This window comes from Salmo salar, chromosome ssa10, assembly GCF_905237065.1.
Source record: "Salmo salar chromosome ssa10, Ssal_v3.1, whole genome shotgun sequence".
NCBI classification, from domain to species: Eukaryota; Metazoa; Chordata; class Actinopteri; order Salmoniformes; family Salmonidae; genus Salmo; species Salmo salar.
Genome location: NC_059451.1, coordinates 65,428,201 through 65,449,699, shown reverse-complemented (window position 1 = coordinate 65,449,699; position 21,499 = coordinate 65,428,201). Strand labels below are relative to the sequence as shown.

General features: G+C 40.6%; 1 protein-coding gene across 1 annotated transcript in view; it reads right to left on the bottom strand.

The window, feature by feature from the left end:
- Window positions 1-20,307, bottom strand: part of si:dkeyp-19e1.3 (uncharacterized) — a 117,935-nt gene extending 97,628 nt beyond the window's left edge. Inside the window, exon 1 of the mRNA XM_045688026.1 lies at window positions 20,077-20,307. The gene's annotated coding sequence lies outside the window, so the exon portion shown is untranslated. The remainder of the gene's footprint in view (window positions 1-20,076) is intronic.
- Between the last annotated feature and the right edge of the window lie 1,192 nt (window positions 20,308-21,499).

Below are 21,499 nucleotides of genomic sequence, written 5' to 3'. Positions count from 1 at the left end.
AGCGAATTCCCCGGAAGTTTGCGGGGGTATGCTAGTTCTGAACGTCACATGCTAATGTAAAAAGCTGGTTTTTGATATAAATATGAACTTGATTGAACAAAACATGCATGTATTGTATAACATAATGTCCTAGGGTTGTCATCTGATGAAGATCATCAAAGGTGAGTGCTGCATTTAGCTGTCTTCTGGGTTTTGGTGACATTATATGCTGGCTTGAAAAATGGGTGTCTGATTATTTCTGGCTTGGTACTCTGCTGACATAATCTAATGTTTTGCTTTCGTTGTAAAGCCTTTTTGAAATCGGACAGTGTGGTTAGATTAACGAGAGTCTTGTCTTTAAATGGCTGTAAAATAGTCATATGTTTGAGAAATTGAAGTAATAGGATTTAAGGTTTTGAAAATCGCGCCACAGGATAGCAGTGGCTGTTACGTAGGTGGGACGAATTCGTCCCGCCTAGCCTAGAGAGGTTAACAAAATGTGGAAAAGGGGAAGGGGTCTGAATACTTTCCGAATGCACAGTATATAAAATAATCTAATAAGATTTAAATTGTAAAAAATTATGCACCTGAGCTCAATTTCAAGTGTCAATGTAAAATGGGGTTTTTGGATATAAATATGAACTTTATTGAGCAAAACATACATGTATAGTGTAACATGAAGTCCTATGAGTGCCTATGTAAATAGCAAAGGGTCTGAATACTTACATAACTAAGGTATTTCTGTTTAAAACATTTTGTTTTCTTTCGCTTTGTCATTATGGGGTAGTGTGTGTAGATAGATGAGGGGGAACAATTATTTAATCAATTTCAGAATAAAGCTAATGTAACAAAATACTTTGCGAATGCACTTTGTTTTGCTAAGTTTATCACAACTAAAGTGGCCAAATAACTTAAAAAACCATAAAAAAACCACCTTTATAATAAGAGCATTACGTGCATAAAAATAGCATTTGTGGTCACTTTTGAGAATGATGGTTTCCTGCTAAAGGGACATTCACACTTATACTGCCATGTGCGCATTGCTGCGCTTATAAATGTGAACAAACTGCCTAATAGTGCATCAGCATTTTAAGCTATATGTTCATCTGTCGCGTGAGGCTCATTGCTTAAAACAGTTTTTTTGATGTTAGTGGTTATATTCATTTGGGATCTATCGCATCCCACAACTGTCCCAGACTATGTTTGGAATATTTATTACTCGCACAGAATGGGTCAACTTTTGTACTATGGGGAATAGTCGATTTACATAGGCTAGTGTTTTTTCTACTCATCATGTTGGCTGACGAAAAGTAAATGTGGACAGTTCTTCCAATATGCGAATCGGAATTGGATAAGGACGCACGCAATTACGTCCCTAAATGTGTCGGTCTTCACTTGTAGCCTGTGAGAAAGACCTGATCACATGACGGAGAGCCATATGAGGGAGAGCTGCTTTGACACGCAGCCGGGAGAAGGGATTCTGCTCTCTCCACTGGCTTCCAGTTGAAGCTCGCATCTGCTACAAGACCATGGTGCTTGCCTACGGAGCTGTGAGGGGAACGGCACCTCCGTACCTTCAGGCTCTGATCAGGCCCTACACCCAAACAAGGGCACTGCGTTCATCCACCTCTGGCCTGCTCGCCTCCCTACCTCTGAGGAAGCACAGTTCCCGCTCAGCCCAGTCAAAACTGTTCGCTGCTCTGGCACCCCAATGGTGGAACAAGCTCCCTCACGACAGCGGAGTCAATCACCACCTTCCGGAGACACCTGAAACCCCACCTCTTTAAGGAATACCTAGGATAGGATAAAGTAATCCTTCTAACCCCCCCCCTTAAAAGATTTAGATGCACTATTGTAAAGTGGTTGTTCCATTATCAAGTGCTTGTCAAATTGTGAATGAGAGACTGCTTAAGTGTGTACAGCCTGCACAAAAAACAAAGCAGAGGTCATGCCTTTCATGCAACTTTTTTCAGATCATCATTAGTCGCATCATGTAGTAGAATGTAGTAAAAGTAAAACATATAGCCCAATGTTTGTATCACAAGTTGCATAAATAACTAAATTAAGCATACCTATTTCTTTCTTAACCTCTTACATCTAGACGTTCCGCTAGCGGAACACCTGCTCCAATATCCAATGATAGGCGTGGCGCGAATTACAAATTCCTCAAAAACACAACTTTTATTTTTTAAACATATGACTATTTCACAGCATTTTAAAGACAAGACTCTCCTTTATCTAACCACACTGTCCGATTTCAAAAAGGCTTTACAGCGAAAGCAAAACATTAGATTATGTCAGCAGAGTACCAAGCCAGAAATAATCAGACACCCATTTTTCAAGCTAGCATATAATGTCACAAAAACCCAGAAGACAGCTAAATGCAGCACTAACCTTTGATGATCTTCATCAGATGACACACCTAGGACATTATGTTATACAATACATGCATGTTTTGTTCAATCAAGTTCATATTTATATCAAAAAACAGCTTTTTACATTAGCATGTGACGTTCAGAACTAGCATACCCCCCGCAAACTTCCGGAGGAATTTGCTAAGAATTTACTAAATTACTCACGATAAACGTTCACAAAAAGCATAAATTATTTTAAGAATTATAGATACAGAACTCCTCTATGCACTCGATATGTCCGATTTTAAAATAGCTTTTTGGTGAAAGCACATTTTTGCAATATTCTAAGTACATAGCCCAGGCATCACGGGCTAGCTATTTAGACACCCGGCAGGTTTAGCCTTCACCAAAATCAGATTTACTATTATAAAAGTTTGATTACCTTTTGTTGTCTTCGTCAGAATGCACTCCCAGGACTGCTACTTCAATAACAAATGTTGGTTTGGTCCAAAATAATCCATCGTTATATCCAAATTGCGGCGTTTTGTTCGTGCGTCCCAGACACTATCTGAAAGGGTAAATCAGGGTCTTGCGCATGGCGCAATTCGTGACAAAAAAAATCTAAATATTCCAGCCACGATTCAGCTTTTTACCGCCTTCTGAGACCCTATGGCAGCCGTAGGAAGTGTCACGGGACAGCTAAGATCCTCACTCTTCAATAAACAGAGACAAGAAGAACGACACCTTGTCAGACAGGCCACTTCCTGAATGAAACCTTCTCGGATTTTGGCTGCCATATGAGTTCTGTTATACTCACAGACACCATTCAAACAGTTTTAGAAACTTTAGGGTGTTTTCTATCCATGTGTAATAAGTATATGCATATTCTAGTTACTGGGTAGGAGTGGTAACCAGATTAAATCGGGTACGTTTTTTATCCAGCCGTGTCAATACTGCCCCCTAGCCATAACAGGTTAACCACAACACAGAATAGCCACATGTGCGCACTCCCTCAAATCGTTTTGTTCAATTGTATTCTTCATATTATAAAAAATGCCATGGAATTCTAAGCTAATCTTGTCTGCTAAATGAACTAGTGTAGCCCACAACCATGTGGCATAGTCAGATCAGGGATAAGGACAACGCAAAGAATGCTATTCTGTTCTTCTGAAATTGACTACATTTTCTTCATATCAGGTTTCGTTAGACCTGTCTAAAATAAATAAATCATGGCTTTATTGTGATGGTGTAGACTATATTACACTTTTTTTAAATGTATATGTTCCAAAGGTCTGTATCAGTGGCTTGTTGGCTATGCGTGGAAGCCAGGAGATGCTAAATGTGTTTGTTAACCTGTTTGGGATAGGGGGCAGTATTTTCACGGCCGGATAAAAAAAACGTACCCGATTTAATCTGGTTACTACTCTGGCCCAGAAACTAGAATATGCATATAATTAGTAGATTTGGATAGAAAACACTGAAGTTTCTAAAACTGTTTGAATGGTGTCTGTGAGTTTAACAGAACTCATATGGCAGGCAAAAACCCTGAGACAAATCCTAACAGGAAGTGGAAATCTGATGTGTGGAATCAGTTTCAAGCCATTGCCATTGAAACACACAGGGACTTATTAATCATTTAGCACTTCCTAAGGCTTCCACTAGATGTCAACAGTCTTTACAAAGTGGTTTGAGTCTTCTATGGTAGAAACTGATCCAAAGAGAGGCTTGGGAAGTTGGTCACAGGGGGAGGGCCATTACTACTATGACGCGGGCACCCATGGGAACCCTTTTGTTCCGAAACGTTTCGTAAGACCATGCAATTGTCCGCCTTGAATATTATTGAAGCTCTGGTTGAAAAAGGACCTAAAGACTTATGTTATACAACGTTTGACATGTTTGAATGAACGTAAATATTATTTTTTTTGCACATTCGTGACGACAAGTCCAGCGCGCCTCGTACATTATGAGTAGCCTTCGGAACGCGCTAACAAGAAGGAGCTATTGGGACATAAATTATTAACTTTTTCGAACAAAACTACATTTGTTGTGGACCTGGGATTCCTGGAAGTGCCTTCTGATGAAGATAATCAAAGGTAAGGGAATATTTACAATAGTATATTTGATTTTAGATGGTTCCAAGATGGCGCTAACATGTATCGCCTAGCCTATTTTTCTGAGCATACCACGTCGTTTATTGCAACGTGTGATTTCCCAGTAAAGTTATTTTTAAATCTGGCAATGTGGTTGCATTCACGAGATGTTAATCTATAATTCTTTGAATGACAATATTACATTTTAACAATGTTTTCGAATAGTAATTTTGTAAAATTGTAGCGCTGATTCACCGGAAGCATTTGAGGGAAAATATTTTCTGAACGTCACGCGCCGATGTAAAAATGCTGTTTTTATATATAAATATGAACTTTATCGAACAAAAAATGCCTGTATTGTATAACATGATGTCCTAGGAGTGTCATCTGATGAAGATTGTCAAAGGTTAGTGCTGCATTTAGCTGTGTTTTGGGTATTTGTGATGCATGCTAGTTGCTTTGAAAATGGCAGTGTGATTTTTTTACTCTCCTAACATAATCTAATGTTTTGCTTTTGCTGTAAAGCCTTTTTGAAATCGGACAACGTGGTTCGATTCAGGAGAAGTGTATCTATAAAACGGTGTAAAATAGTCATATGTTTGAGAAATTGAAGTTATAACATTTATGAGGTATTTGTATTTCACGCAACGCCATTCCACTGGCTGTTGACTAGCGTCCCACTGGCCCAGAGAGGTTAATGAACATGTACCTGTGGAACGGTCGTTAAGACACTAACAGCTTACAGACTAGGGAATTAAGGTCACAGTTATGAAAACTCAGGACACTAAAGAGGTCTTTCTACTGACTCTGAAAAACACCAAAAGAAAGCTGCCCAGGGTCCCTGCTCGTCTGCGTGAACTTGCCTTAGGCATGCTGCAAAGAGGCATGAGGACTGCAGATGTGGCCAGGGCAATAAATTGCAATGTGTGTATTGTGAGACGCCTAAGACAGCGCTACAGGGAGACAGGACGGACAGCTGATCATCCTCGCAGTGGCAGACCACGTGTAACAACACCTGCACAGGATCGGTACATCCGACCATCACACCTGCGGGACAGGTACGGGATGGCAACATCAACTGCCCGAGTTACACCAGGAACGCACAATCCCTCCATCAGTGCTCAGACTGTCCGCAATAGGCTGAGAGAGGCTGGACTGAGGGCTTGTAGGCCTGTTGTAAGGCAGGTCCTCACCAGACATCACCGGCAACAATGTCACCTATGGGCACAAACCCACAGTCACTGGATTAGGCAGGACTGGCAAAAAGAGCTCTTCACTGCAAAAAGTTGCACATACACTGCTGCCATCTAGTTGCCAAAATCTAAATTGTGCCTGGGCTGGAATAATACAGTATGGCCTTTCTCTAACATTTCAAAGGTGGTGCAAAAAAAATAAATAAATAAATAAATAAAAAAGTCTATTCCACATCAAGTAACTCATGCAAGCAGTAAAATTAGATAAGGTGTATTTTTATCTTTAACATTTTTTTATGGAACAGTGGGGCCTGTGAAGCAACAAAAATAGGCACAGACATGCATACACACACATGGATTTTGTGTTGTAGATATGTGGTAGTGTTGTGAAATCTGTTGTGAATGTATTGTAATGTTTAAAAAAAAATGGTATAACTGCCTTAATTTTGCTGGACCCCAGGAGGAGTAGCTGATGCCTTGTCATGTTGCAGCGCGAAGCAGGATAGGCTATATAGGATTCGTAGTTTAGACTGAATTTACCAGCTATGAAAAAAACGGCACAAATGCAATGAAAATAGCTACTGCAGCATTTATTTTACTATAAATGTGTTCATACTCAACTATTTTTATTCACAAATGCGAGTGAAATGCTCACACTGTGGAGCCCTGACCATCCACCAACGTGGCTAGTGAAACAAACATCTTACCATGTCACTTACCCAATGCCAAAATCTACCCGCTTTTAGCAGGTGGCGGTTGTTAATTTTAGGCCCTGCTCACATCTGTGGTGAATAATAACACTGGGGTGGTAATTGACAAACAGAGATCCTCTGACTGGTGTCCATTATTTATTCACACACACACACACACACACCACTGCCCCAGACAGGAGACGGCTCATATTAGCCCAGTCTGAAGGCCCTCTCTTTTCCATAAATGTGAACAAGTGTACTCCAGTGAGATGCCTCTAGTGTAGTAGAAGCGCCACAAAAGGCAAGACATGACATACAGGCCGGTTAGTGGCCTACTTCTCGAGACGGAAGCATCTACGGTGAGTGTGTGATGTGGGTTAAGAGGAGGCTGGTATGAGCAGGAGGCTGGTATGAGCAGGAGGCTGGTATGAGCAGGAGGCTGGTAGCAGGAGGCTGGTATGAGCAGGAGGCTGGTATGAGCAGGAGGCTGGTATGAGCAGGAGGCTGGCTTTCACCCGTACAATCCCACTTATTTAATTAACAAGGCAGATGCACTTGCTCAATTACACCCATCACAACAAAACAACCGTATATAAAAAAGGCAAGTAACCCAAAAGTTACGTTTATGATAGAATGTAGGATGACAAAATTGTTTGCTTTTTGGTACGTCTAGTGCTATTCCACTTGATTCAGCCCTCCCCACCACCTTTGTCAAATGCTAAAGGAAGTAAGCCCATTCACCAACCACCCAAAAAAACACATCCGTTTCCTGTGCTGGTCTTCAGCTCAGGTTCAACAGAATGAAAACAAGCAGAGTATGGCTAATAATAGCAGAGATACTCTTGACTCACAGTCACACACAACGACAAGAACCAAGGCCATTTATAGACAAACGAAGATCACTCACACACAAAGTTTGGCTTTCAGTTTATTTTTTACCAATATCTTTGACATGAGCACTAGTCTTGCTAGCTGTAGCCTACAGTAAAGTCCATTGATGGATTGGAATCGTTGACTGAATCGTCTCTGCTCATTTCAAACCAGTGTGTTGTAAACAACGTTTGCCGATTCCACTATTGTTGCTCAGGCTGTTTGCCTTCAAAATAAAAGTCACTCATTGAAACTGATGAACAGATAAAAATAGTGGAATCATGCCACAATTGGACCAGATAATGATAAACAAAGTTGAATTGTTATATAATTTCAACAAAAATGTTACCCCCCCAAAAAAAATATGTTGAAATCAGATTTGCATTTGGGGCATAGCCTACTTATATGCACTGTAAAGCCTAACCTATGGATTGTGGGCTATCAGCCTACTCAGTGACATCCACAGAACACAACTATGTAGAGTTTAATGTATTAGAGTCTTAGCTCTTATTGCAGGACTTTGATGGTGGAACTCACCTCCTTAGTTTTGAGTTTTCTATATCAGGAACACCGCCTAAGCCCGATGGGTTAAACCGGTTTATTACTTTCACTTGGACTGATGGTGTGTGTTTGTATGTGTAAAACCTGCCTTACAAAGTTATTGGCGCTGAAACCACCACAGTATGTACAATGCAGTAACAATCAGGGCAGTTGCCTTGGGCCGTTACTCTTCTCTATTTTTACAAGTGATTTGCCAAGTCTTACAATAAGCTAAAATGACTACGTATGCTGTAGGTCTGTCCCCTACAAAAAATCTCTAGGTTGACCGAAAGTCTGTTCTTTCGACAAATCAATTGGTAAAACATTTTTATATGTATTTTCCCATATATAGACAGACACACAACACGTGTTTTAATAAAATAAATTATATGCATTGAGCTTGTCTGATGCTTTAAGCTTACGGTTTAAGCTTACGGTTAGGGGGCAGTATTTGCACGGCCGGATAAAAAAACGTACCCGATTTAATCTGGTTATTACAACTGCCCAGAAACTAGAATATGCATATAATTGTTTGATTTGGATAGAAAACACCCTAAAGTTTCTAAAACTGTTTGAATGGTGTCTGTGAGTATAACAGAACTCATATGGCAGGCAAAAACCTGAGAAGATTCTGTACAGGAAGTGCCCTCTCTGACCATTTCTTGGCCTTCTACACTCTCTTTATTGAAAACAAAGGATCTCTGCTGTAACGTGACACTTCCTAAGGCTCCCATAGGCTCTCAGAAGGCGCCAGAACGTTGAATGATGACTTTGCAGCCCATGGCTGAAAAACAGTAGCGCATTTGGATAGTGGTCGATCTGAGAACAATGAGACGGGCGTGCGCGTGAAGAGTCCATTTTAGATTTTGAGTCTGAACGGAAAGGACGTCTCCCGGTCGGAATATTATCGCTTTTTTATGAGAAAAATCGCATAAAAATTTCTTTTAAACAGCGTTTGACATGCTTCGAAGTACAGTAATGGAATATTTCGAAATTTGTCACGATACGCGTCTGCTCGTCACCGTTCGGATAGTGTCTTGAACGCAAGAACAAAACAGATGATATTTGAACATAACTATGGATTATTTTGAACCAAAACAACATTTGTGGATGAAGTAGAAGTCCTGGGAGTGCATTCTGATGAACAGCAAAGGTAATCCAATTTTTCTTATAGTAAATCTGAGTTTGGTGAGTGCCAAACTTGGTGGGTGTCAAAATAGCTAGCCCGTGATGGCGAGCTATCTACTCAGAATATTGCAAAATGTGCTTTTGCCGAAAAGCCATTTTAAAATCGGACACCGCGATTGCATAAAGGAGTTCTGTATCTATAATTCTTAAAATAATTGTTATGTTTTTTATGAACGTTTATCGTGAGTAATTTGGTAAATTCACAGGAAGTTTGCGGTGGGTATGCTAGTTCTGAACGTCACATGCTAATGTAAAAAGCTGGTTTTTGATATAAATATGAACTTGATTGAACAAAACATGCATGTATTGTATAACATAATGTCCTAGGAGTGTCATCTGATGAAGATCAAAGGTTAGTGCTGCATTTAGCTGTGGTTTTGGTTTTTCTGACATTATATGCTAGCTTGAAAAATGGGTGTGATTATTTCTGGCTGGGTACTCTGCTGACATAATCGAATGTTTTGCTTTCGTTGTAAAGCCTTTTTGAAATCGGACAGTGTGGTTAGATTAACGAGAGTCTTGTCTTTAAAATAGTCATATGTTTGAGAAATTGAAGTAATAGCATTTCTAAGGTATTTGAATATCGCGCCACGGGATTCCACTGGCTGTTGAGTAGGTGGGACGATGCCGTCCCACATACCCTAGAGAGGTTAATAAAATAAGACATTCCTCAAGAGGGAGCAAGAGATCTAGATAACCAGAAGGGAAAAAAACATAACTGGATGCAGCAATTCTCCTGCTCCTGCTGGCTTTTGCAGTTTCTGTCATTACTCTCCTGAAGTTGGCTACACGAGGAGTCAGCATCCTTTCTAATGTGGAATGCCAATATATCTTCCATTTCTACCGTTCTGCATGCCAGTTATGGTTTTCATAAGCAAATTAATTTATAACGTCTATTGCCAACTAAGTATTCTATTGCTGGCTATGTAAAAATAGCCCACAAAGACAACAAGTAAAAACATTGCTGCCGGCAGATACAACATATCCTGATTAAATAAACACACACACACACACACACACTGGGGGGGAAAAGTATTTGATCCCCTGCTGATTTTGTACATTTCCCCACTGACAAAGAAATGATCAGTCTATAATTTTAACCTGTTATGGCTAGGGGGCAGTATTTTCACGGCCGGATAAAAAAGGTACCCGATTTAATCTGATTATTACTCCTTCCCAGAAACTAGAATATGCATATAATTATTAGCTTTGGATAGAAAACACTCCGACGTTTCTAAAACTGTTTGAATGGTGTCTGTGAGTATAACAGAACTCATTTGGCAGGCCAAAACCTGAGAAGATTCCATGCAGGAAGTGCCCTGTCTGACAATTTCTTGGCCTTCTTGATTATCTCTATCCAATACAGGGGATCTCTGCTGTTACGTGACACTTCCTACGGCTCCCATGGGCTCTCAGAAGGCGGCAAAAAGCTGAATCGTGGCTTTGCAGGCTCTGGCTGAAAAACATTAGCGCGTTTGGATAGTGGCCAGTCACAGTACTATGAAACTGAGGCGCGTGCTCGAGTCGACTCCATTGTTTATTTTCTCTCTCTTTGAACGAAAACCACCACTCCCGGTCGGAATATTATCCTTTTTTACGAGAAAAATTGCATAAAAATTTATTTTAAACAGCGGTTGACATGCTTCGAAGTACGGTAATGGAATATTTGGATTTTTTTTGTCACGAAATGCGTCGTGCGCGTGACCCTTATTTACACTTTGGATAGTGTCTTGAACGCACGAACAAACGCCGCTATTTGGATATAGCTATGGATTATTTTGAACCAAACCAACATTTGTTATTGGAGTAGCAGTCCTGGGAGTGCATTCTGACGAAGACACCAAAGGTAATCACTTTTCTAATAGTATATCGGAGTTTGGTGAAGGCTAAACTTGCTGGGTGTCTAAATAGCTAGCCCTGTAATGCCGGGCTATGTACTCAGAATATTGCAAAATGTGCTTTCACCGAAAAGCTATTTTAAAATCGGACACCTCGATTGCACAAAGGAGTTCTGTATCTATAATTCTTAAAATAATTGTTATGTTTTTTGAGAACGTTTATCGTGAGTAATTTAGTAAATTCCCCGGAAGTGTTCGGTGGGAATGCTAGTTCTGAACGTCACATGCTAATGTAAAAAGCTGGTTTTTGATATAAATATGAACTTGATTGAACAAAACATGCATGTATTGTATAACATAATGTCCTAGGGTTGTCATCTGATGAAGATCATCAAAGGTTAGTGCTGCATTTAGCTGTGGTTTTGTTTTTTGTGACATTATATGCTAGCTTGAAAAATGGGTGTCTGATTATTTCTGGCTGGGTACTCTGCTGACATAATCTAATGTTTTGCTTTCGCTGTAAAGCCTTTTTGAAATCGGACAGTGTGGTTAGATAAAGGAGAGTCTTGTCTTTAAAATGCTGTAAAATAGTCATATGTTTGAAAAATGGAAGTTTTTGTATTTTTGAGGAATTTGTAATTCGCGCCACGCCTATCATTGATATTGGAGCAGGTGTTCCGCTAGCGGAACGTCTAGATGTAAGAGGTTAATGGTAGGTTTATTTGAACAGTGAGAGACAAAATAACAAAAATATCTAGAAAAACGCATGTAAAAAATGTTATAAATTGATTTGCATTTTAATGAGGGAAATAAGTAATTCACCCCCTCTCAAATCAGAAAGATTTCTGGCTCCTAGGTGTCTTTTATACAGGTAACGAGCTGAGATTAGGAGCACACTCGTAAAGGGAGTGCTCCTAACCGCAGCTTGTTACTTGTATAAAAGACACCTGTCCACAGAAGCAATCAAATCAATCAGATTCCAAACTCTCCACCATGGCCAAGACCAAAAAGCTCTCCAAGGATGTCAGGAACAAGATTGTAGACCTACACAAGGCTGGAATGGGCTACAAGACCATCGCCAAGCAGCTTGGTGAGAAGGTGACAACAGTTGGTGCGATTATTCACAAATGGAAAACACAAAAGAACTGTGAATATCCCTCGGCCTGGGGCTCCATGCAAGATCTCACCTCGTGGAGTTGCAATGAACATGAGAACGGTGAGGAATCAGCCCAGAACTACACGGGAGGATCTTGTCAATTATCTCAAGGCAGCTGGAACCATAGTCACCAAGAAAACAATTGGTAACACACTACGCCGTGAAGGACTGAAATCCTGCAGCGCCGCAAGGTCCCCCTGCTCAAGAATACATATACATGCCCGTCTGAAGTTTGCCAATGAACATCTGAATGATTCAGAGGACAACTGGTGAAAGTGTTGTGGTCAGATGAGACCAAAATGGAGCTCTTTGGCATCAACTCAACTTGCCGTGTTTGGAGGAGGAGGAATGCTGCCTATGACCCCAAGAACACCATCTCCACCGTTAAACATTGAGGTGGAAACATTATGCTTTGGGGGTGTTTTTCTGCTAAGGGGACAGGACAACTTCACCACATCAAAAGGGACGATGTACCGTCAAATCTTGGGTGAGAACCTCAGCCAGGGCATTGAAAATGGGTCGTGGATGGGTATTCCAGCATAACAATGACAACACACGGCCAAGGCAACAAAGGAGTGGCTCAAGAAGAAGCACATTAAGGTCCTGGAATGACCTAGCCAGTCTCTAGACCTTAATCCCATAGAACATCTGTGAAGGGAGCTGAAGGTTCAAGTTGCCAAACGTCAGCCTCGAAACCTTAATGACTTGGAGAAGATCTGCAAAGATCCCTCCAAAATCCCTCCTGAGATGTGTGCAAACCTGGTGGCCAACTACAAGAAATGTCTGACCTCTGACTGCCAACAAGGGTTTTGCCACCAAATACTAATTCATGTTTTGCAGAGGGGTCAAATACTTATTTCCCTCATTAAAATGCACATCATTTTATAAAAATTTTCACATGCGTTTTTCTGGATTTTTTTGTTGTTATTCTGTCTCTCACTGTTCAAATAAACCTACCATTAAAATTATAGACTGATAATTTCTTTGTAAGTGGGCAAACGTACAAAATCAGCAGGGGATCAAATACTTCCCCCCCCCACTGTGTGTGTGTGTGTGTATATATATATATATATGAATCACATTGTTGCAGACAGGCCATGCGTAGCCAAACTTGAAACATTGTATCAACTAATAACTTAGGTTTAGCCTGAAGTGTGTGTTACCGAACTTGCAACTTTGAATAAAATATTAAGGGTCCTCAGTTTCCCGTGCCAGTGAGCTCAGGACAGACACCGCTGTAGGCTATATGCGTAAGGGATAAGAAGCAGTGCTGGAATTGTGCAAGAGCTCAGCACCTCAAATGTTCTACTGCTTGAGCTCCTGTTCTGCTTATAGAATATTAGCTCAAAAGTATTGTGGAACTCCTGCACCTAAATATAAAACAGTACCAGCACCCAAAATGATAAAAAAGTAAATCAGTTAGGCCTATTTTATGATGTTTCCACTTGATCAGAGCATGACATTTTTCCCTTTCACAGAGGTTATCAAAAGGGAGAGAGCCAGAAAGACTTTTCAAATACATTGAGGAACTATTGAAATTCTCAATGGATGTAAAAACAGACTTAGTTTGCTTGCAGACAATGAGAACGGGAAGACTGGAATAATAATACTGAATGCATTAAAATAAGTTACCATAACCTAAGTAACAAACATTGTAGATTAGAAATTATAGTAATTAACTGTAAATATCCTACTGGTGATATGTAATGGGGAATTGATATACAGTGCCTTTGGAAAATATTCAGACCCCTTGACATTTTCCACAGTTACATTAGCCTTATTCTAAAATGGAATAAATAAAAATCCTCAGCAATCTACAAACAATACCCCATAATTACAAAGCGAAAACAGGTTGATTGTTTTGCAAATATATTAAAAACAAAAAAAATACCTTTATTCAGACCCTTTGCTATGAGACTCGAAATTGAGCTCAGGTGCATCCTGTTTCCATCCATGAGATGTTTCTGCAACTTCATTGGAGTCCACCTGTGGTAAATTCAATTGATTGGACATGATTTGGAAAAGTACACACACTTGTCTATATAAGGTCACACAATTGACAGTGCATGTCAGAGCAAAAACCAAGCCATGAGGTCGAAGGAATTGTCCGTAGTGCTCCGAGACAGCATTAAAGATCCCGAAGAATACAGTGGCCTCCATCATTCTTAAATAGAATAAGTTTGGAACCACCAAGACTATTCCAAGAGCTGGCTGCCCGGCCAAACTGAGCAATCGGAGGAGAAGGGCATTGGTCAGGGAGGTGACCAAGAACCCGATGGTCATTCTGACAGAGCTCTAGAGTTCCTCTGTGGAGATGGGAGAACCTTCCAGAAGGACACTCATCCTCTGCAGCACTCCATCAATCAGGCCTTTATTATAAAGTGACCAGACGGAAGCCTGCTTGGAGTTTGCCAAAAGGCACCTAAAGACTCAGACCATGAGAAACAAGACTCTCTGATCTGATGAAACCAAGATTGAACTCTTTGGCCTGAATGCCAAGTGTCATGTTTGGAGGAAACCTGGCACCATCCCTACAGTGAAGCATGGTGGTGGCAGTATCATGCTGTGGGGATGTTTTTCAGCAGCAGGGACTGGGAGACTAGTCAGGGTGAAGGGAAAGATGAACAGAGCAAAGAGCCTTAATGAAAACCTGCTCCAGAGCGCTCAGAACCTCAGACTGTGGCAAAGGTTCACCTTCCAACAGGACAACGACCCTAAGCACAACCAAGAAAATGCAGGAGTGGCTTCGGGACAAGTCTCTGATTGTCCTCGAGTTTCCCAGCCAGAGCCCGGACTTGAACTCGATCAAACATCTCTGGAGAGACCAGAAGATAGCTGTGCACTAACACTACCCATCCAACCTGACAGAGCTTGAGAGGATCTGCAGAGAAGAATGGGAGAATCTCCCCAAATACAGGTGTGCAAAGCTTGTAGCATCATACCCAAAAAGACTCGATGCAGTAATCACTGCCAAAGGTGCTTCAACCAAGTACTGAGTAAAGGGTCTGAATACTTATGTAAATGTGATATTTCAATTATAATTTTTTAACCCTGTTTTTGCTTTGTCATTGTGGGGTAGTGTGTGTAGATTGATGAGGGGAAAAAACAAATCTAATAAATTTTAGAATAAGGCTGTAACGTAACAAAATGTGGAAAAAGGCAAGGGGTCTGAATACTTTCCCGGAGGCACTGTACACTAACAATCAAACAAAATATTCACACAATGAAGTCACGAAACAATGAACGTGCACCAATTGGTGTGAGAGAGCACATTCTGGAGAGAGAAGTGCATGGTCAATCCGACGTCTACATTGGCCATGCAGCATTTACGGTAACATGGCCTCAGTAGAAGTCAGGGCATTCATACATATGAAGCATTGGCTTCAGAGCAGTGCAGAGCTGTCAAGGAAGTGAGCTTGTGTTGATACAGGATGTACTGCCCCCACCTACCGTCAACAAATCATGTCAATGTGGAGCTATACAGAGCCCCCCCGCATTGTTACAACTGTTGCGAGGCGCATGGCGATACGGTATGGAGCTCGATTTAGTTTCTGCATGCCTCTAGAGGCTCCACAATCTCCATATGGCACCTCCGACCACATTTTATGATTAAGCAAAAATTGGCTTTTAGTCTCCGCAATGGAATGGTTCACTGAGATGGGCGCAAATATATATATGCTACCGCTCGACTAAAACAATCTCGGTCGACCAACAGCCCAACGACCAAAGAATCAACCAGTCAACAAACTTGGGTCAGCCCTAGCATGCTGATGATTGCACACTACACATTAGCATCTAGCCAATGAGCTCACTGAGACTCATAGCAAGGAATTAGTCAGTGTCCGAATGGGTAATTAACAATAAACTGGTCTTAAATATATCTAAAATCAAAAGCACTGTAATTGGTTCAAAGCATTCTTTGACCTAGACCTCAACTGGAGTTGTGCATAAAGGGTGTTACCATTGAACAAGTTCACCTCCTAGGAGTAACATTAGATTGTCAATATGACTTGACTATAGCTGACTAAGTTCTTGTAAAGATGGGGAGAGGCATATACAAATATGTTCTTCATTTGACAAAGATCAACTGCACCAGTTGTTCAGGCTCTGATCCTGTTCAATCTTGATAACTATCCGGTTAAATGTCAAGTGCAGCAAAGAACGACCTAGCAAAGTTCCAGCTGGCTCAAAATAAAGCAGCGCACATTGCCCTTAACAGCACACATAAAACATCAACAAATGTACTTCTTCTCTTCTAGTCTTTTTAACCTCTCTGGGCTAGGTGGCACCAAATCGTCCCACCTACGTAACAGCCAGTGTAATCCCGTGGCGCGTTATTCAAAAACCTCAAAAATGCAAAATCTTAAATTTTTCAAACATATGACTATTTTACACCATTTTAAAGACAAGACTCTCGTTAATCTAACCACACTGTCCGATTTCAAAAAGGCTTTACAACGAAAGCAAAACATTAGATTATGTCAGCAGAGTACCCAGCCAGAAATAATCAGACACCAATTTTTCAAGCTAGCATATAATGTCACATAAACCCAAACCACAGCTAAATGCAGCACTAACCTTTGATGATCTTCATCAGATGACAACCCTAGGACATTATGTTATACAATACATGCATGTTTTGTTCAATCAAGTTCATATTTATATCAAAAACCAGCTTTTTACATTAGCATGTGACTAGCATGTGACTAGCATTCCCACCGAACACTGCCGGTGAATTTACTAAATTACTCACGATAAACGTTCACAAAAAGCATAACAATTGTTTTAAGAATTATAGATACAGAACTCCTCTATGCACTCGATATGTCCGATTTTAAAATAGCTTTTTGGTGAAAGCACATTTTGCAATATTCTAAGTACATAGCCCAGCCATCACGGGCTAGCTATTTAGACACCCGGCAAGTTTAGCCTTCACCAAAATCAGATTTACTATTACAAAAGTTTGATTACCTTTGTTGTCTTCGTCAGAATGCACTCCCAGGACTGCTACTTCAATAACAAATGTTGGTTTGGTCCAAAATAATCCATCGTTATATCCGAATAGCGGCGTTTTGTTCGTGCGTTCCAGAAACTATCCGAAATGGTAAATCAGGGTCGTGCGCATGGCGCATTTCGTGACAAAAAAATTCTAAATATTCCATTACCGTACCTCGAAGCATGTCAACTGCTGTTTAAAATCAATTTTTATGCAATTTATCTCGTAAAAAAGCGATAATATTCCGACCGGGAATCTCCTTTTCGGTAAACAGAGGAAAAAACACAAAGACGGGGGCGGCCAGTGCACGCGCCTAAGCCCACTGTCCCTTGATCGGCCACTTGAGAAAGGCGATAATGTGTTTCAGCCTGGGGCTGGAATGACGACATTCAGGTTTTTCCCGGGCTCTGAGAGCCTATTGGAGCCATGGGAAGTGTCACGTTACCGCAGAGATCCTAAATTTTGGAATGAGATGTCAAAGAAATACAATAAAGGGTCAGACAGGCCACTTCCTGTAAAGGAATCTCTCAGGTTTTGACCTGCCATTTGAGTTATGTTATACTCACAGACACCATTCAAACAGTTTTAGAAACTTTGGAGTGTTTTCTATCCAAAGCTAATAATTATATGCATATTCTAGTTTCTGGGCAGGAGTAATAATCAGATTAAATCGGGTACGTTTTTTATCCAGCCGTGAAAATACTGCCCCCTAGCCATAACAGGTTAACATACAGTAAGTTGACTGTGCCTTTAAACAGCTTGGAAAATTCCAGAAAATGTCATGGCTATAGAAGCTTCTGATAGGCTAATTGACATCATTTGAGTCAATTGAAGATGTAACTGTGGATGTATTTCCTCTGTACAAACAATAGTAAGCAAGTATAAACACTATGGACCACACAGCCATCATACTGTACTTTGGTGCGAAAAGTGCAAATCAATCCCAGAACAACAGCAAAGGACCTTGTGAAGATGCTGGAGGAAACCAGTACAAAAGTATCTATATCCAATAAAACGAGTCCTATATCGACAACCTGAAAGGCCGCTCCGCAAGGAAGAAGCCACTGCTCCAAAACCGCCATAAAAAAGCCAGACTACTGCACATGGGGACAAAGACCGTACTTTTTTGAGAAATGTCCTCCGATCTGACTAAACAAAAATAGAACTGTTTGGCCATAACAACCATCGTTATGTTTGGAGGAAAAAGGGGGAGATTTGCAAGCCGAAGAACACCCTCCCAACCGTAAAGCACAGGGGTGGCATCATCATGTTGTGCGGGTGTTTTGCTGCAGGAGGGACTGGTGCACTTCCATAAATAGATGGCATCATGAGGATGGAAAATTATGTGGATACATTGAAGCAACATCAAGACATCAGTCAAGAAGTTCAAACTTGGTCGCAAATGGGTCTTCCAAATGGACAATGACCCCAAACACACTTCCAAAGTTGTGGCAAAATGGCTTAAGGACAACAAAGTCAAGGTATTGGAGTGGCCATCACGAAGCCCTGACCTCAATCCTATAGAAAATTTGTGGGCAGAACTGAAAAAGCGTGTGCGAGCAAGGAGGCCTATAAACCTAACTCAGTTACACCAGCTCTGTCAGGAGGAATGGGCCAAAATTCACCCAACTTGTGGGAAGCTTGTGGATGGCTACCCGAAACGTTTGACCAAAGTTAAACAATTGAAAGGCAATGCTACCAAATACTAATTGAGTGCATGTAAACTTCTGACCCACTGGGAATGTGATGAGAAATAAAAGCTGAAATAAATCATTCTCTCTACTATTATTCTGACATTTCACATTCTTAAAATAAAGTGGTGATCCTAACTGACCTAAAACAGGGGATTTCTACTAGGATTAAATGCCAGGAATTGTGAGAAAAAAAAAAAGTTTAAATGTATTTGGCTAAGGTGTATGTAAACATCCGACTTCAACTGTATATATCCCACCAGACACGCCACGATGGGTTTCTTCACTGTACCCAAACCAAAAAACGGATTTAATGTGTTGCTCAGTTATGTATAGAGCCATGTCATTGTGATGTTACTAGGGTAAAAAGCAAGTTTAGCTTAATAAAACATATGTATCACAGCGCCTCCTCTTTCAAAAGTTAAAATGTAACTGTATAAGAATCTGTTCATATGAAGTGTAAATAGTATGTTGTCTCTTGGAGTCTTTCCAATAACTTATTGGCAATTTAAAATTATGCATTTTCTAAGATGTTCATTTTGTTGATGTCCTTGTCTATAACTGTTCTGTACTTTGTCATGTACAGTATTCGTACTATGTGGACCCAAGGAAAAGTAACTACATTAAACCAACTTCGTGGAGCCGAGAACAGGCATTGTGAGAATCTAGCTACATCTGTTCGCCCAAGGTCAATACTTAAAATAATTACTTAACGCCCACCTTGCAACTACAAAGTACAAACATAGGTACATGCCTTTTGTTTGCTCAAATCCGTACTTTCTCAATAAACGTTATTAATCAAATACAACCACGACTGTTCGCGCATTGCTGTTGCACTAAAATGGCAACTCAGCGCAAATACGCATGTGGCAACGTAATCTCAAAAAGGGAACAGGAGGTGGTGGTACTTGATTAACGTTTATTGAAAAATTATGGTTTTCAGCAAACAAAAAAAGGTTCGCAAGTACAGAGGATAAACATAGGTATAAGGTGGGCGTTTCATAATTTAAAATGTTTTAAAAGATTGTCCTTAGGCGAACCGATGTAGTCGGAGCTAGATTCCACAAAGCCTGGTAACGTTATCCGCTCCACGTAGTTGGTAAAGTTCATCAGAAACTTCCTTCACTCCATCCGGACGTCCGCTAACTAGCAACGTATTATGCCATCAAGACAAGACAATCAAGAGAGCTTAGTTGGACGAGAAACCACAAATAGCATGTTCTGCTCCAAAAAGAAAAACACTTCCTCAGTGACAAACAACGCTTTTGTTCTTTACATATCAACTCTAGCGTGACATAAATTAGATAGCTAATGAAATGAGGCTAGCTAGCAATGTCATTTTACTATCCACAATGCGAACATTCATAGCATCATTTGTCACAAAGGCAGAACACAAAGCCTCCTGACTGGCTGTCGCTCGCGCTACACAGCAGCGAGCTAATGTTAGCTAGCTAACCAACTCGATCAAACACGGGCACAAATACCGTACCTTTTTAGGGCGAGTCTCCTGCGCTGTCCAGTCAGTAAGAGAATCCTCTCTTCTCATTCTTTACTCGCTCATAAACTGTTGAGCCGAGATAGCTGTCACCCAGACAACTGCGATAGTTTGCTGAGTGCCCGAACGACTGCTGCTGTTCTCCCTCCCTCTCTTTCGAAAGATGCATTGCCACGAGCTTGCAGCTGTCTGGATGCCAGCAGTGACAGAATGGAGCACGCGCAGCAGCGGCTGGAGGCGCGCACGGGATGCAAATATGGCACGCACACGACAAGGTGTTTTAGGAAAGACACAAAATAGGTGAAAGGTTTTGTCTTCTGGGTTACTTCTAACGGTAACATAATTACTGAGGTGGATAAAATAGTACATGATACATGGTTAATGGTATTCACAAAATGCGTACGATAGAGCAATGATAAATGTGACGAGGACGGGGTGGTGTAGCTACAAAATATGAATTCCAATATGTCTTAATTCTAATGAGAATGTCCTTAAATCCGTAGAAAGTAAAGGTAAGACATATGTATCATATGTATCCATATAGCCTATATATCAATCACAATCTTTGAAATCTGAATAAGTCTGAAAAGCTTGTGTAACAATTTCTGGTATTGTTTCGCCCTCTACCGGGCGATTGAGTGCATGGCCCCTTCTAAAGCATTAAATCCTCTAATATTTTGTCAAGACCTGCATCCACCACTAGAGGAAGATGAGTGACAAGCTCGACCTTGTACAAACGAAAGAGAAAAAGGCTACAACTTTACCATACAAGCGCTTTGACACACAGAGCTGGGAAAAATATTACGGCACGCACTGCATTACGGCATGCTTCTACACCTGCATTGCTTGCTGTTTGGGGTTTTAGGCTGGGTTTCTGTACAGCACTTTGAGATATCAGCTGATGTAAGAAGGGCTATATAAATACATTTGATTTCATTTGATTTCATTTCATTACCCTACCAAATAATCATACTAAGTTAACCCAAGTAGCAGATACAACCAGAGTCTCCTCTTCTCTGTAACTGATGATGGTGAAGGTAACCCTTTGTCCCCCAGACAGGAACCGTTACTCCCGACCATGTGACCTGTCTAGGACATTCTACTGTTTTCTCAGGGGACCTAAAATCTTTCAGCTTTATTTCTGGGCTAGTAATACAAGTGAAAGTGAGAGTCAGTGTGTATAACATACAACAATTTCTAGTTATGGGTGAGACTAGATAAGAGACTAGATATAAACTGTTATATGTTATTATAGCGACGTGTCACATCTTGCATTGTTAGCCAAATTAACTTGAATGAATGAAGCCAATTCATCATCTCTGATTGCAGTCATAAAACTAAAAGCTTTAACAAGAGCAAGATATTGTTTTTCATTTGAAAACAGCATAACATTTTTTAAAGCAGAATATTTCAATCT